The sequence below is a fragment of the Pinus tabuliformis genome, chromosome 1_2 (genome assembly GCF_031772625.1).
Source record: "Pinus tabuliformis cultivar Carrire ecotype Pingquan chromosome 1_2, CPIR1, whole genome shotgun sequence".
Taxonomy (NCBI): Eukaryota; Viridiplantae; Streptophyta; class Pinopsida; order Pinales; family Pinaceae; genus Pinus; species Pinus tabuliformis.
The window spans coordinates 994,924,952-994,926,219 of NC_142298.1; positions in this window are offsets into that span (position 1 = coordinate 994,924,952).

Here is a 1,268-nt window from a genome sequence, read left to right on the forward strand (position 1 = left end):
TGGTCCAATGGCTTGGTCAGAATATCTGCAACCTGTTCCTGAGTCCTGCAATGCTGTAAAACGATTTCTCCATTGTTCACCAATTCTCTGATGTAATGGAACTTTGTATCAATGTGTTTCGTTCGTTTGTGAAACACAGAATTCTTGGACAGGGCAATAGCTGAGCTATTGTCACAAAAAATAACCGTTGCTTTTGCTTGCTCTTGGCATAGGCTCCTTAGCATCCTTCTCATCCAAACCGCTTGACACGCTGTTGCTGTAGCTGCCACATATTCAGCCTCTATTCAGCCCCTGCTGTAGGCAACGCTACAATAGGCTGCTTCTTAGAAGCCCATGAAATGGCTCCTGAACCCATGTGAAAAATGTAATCGGATGTGCTTTTCCGATCATCCACACTTCCAGCCCAATTGCTATCAGTGTATCCAACTAAATCTGAACTTTATGAAAAAGTATATAAAATGCCAAATCTTTTTGTACCTTTAACATACCTCAAAATTCTTTTTGCTGCCTGCCAATGTGCTTCTTTTGGCTTCTCCATGAATCTGGAAATTAAACTAACAGCAAACATTATATCTGGCCTAGTTGCAGTCAAATACATAAGGCTGCCAACTATGCTCTTGTACACGCTAGGATCAAAATCCTTGTTGCTGTCCTCTTTGTTGAGTTTTAATCCCATTACTGTGGGAGTGATTGCTGCCTTGCTGTCCTGCATATTAAATCTGCCCAACACTTCATTTACATATTTTGCCTGCGAAATAAAAATTCCATTTTCATTTTGATCTTCTTCTATTCCTAAGAAGTATCTTAGCGAACCCATGTTAGTCATTTCAAATTCTTCCTTCATGACTGATTCGAAATTTTTAATAAGGTAGTCATCATTACCTGTAAAAATCACATCATCAACATACAATACTACAATTAAAATTTTACCATCCTTTTCTTTGATGTAAACGGTGGGTTCTCCCTCACACTTTGCAAATTCATTTTCCAGTAGATAGGAATCTATCCTACTGTACCACGCTCTTGGCGCTTGCTTCAACCCATAAAGAGCTTTCTTCAATCTGCATACTTTGTGCTCTTGGCCCTTCTTTTCATAGCCTGGAGGTTGTTCAATGTAAACCTCTTCCATTAATATTCCATTCAAGAATGCTGACTTCACGTCCATTTGGTAAACTTTCCACTTGTTTTGTGCTGCTATGGACAGCACTGCTCTCACGGTTTCCATTCTTGCAACCGGTGCGAAAGTCTCCTCATAGTCTCTCCCATAC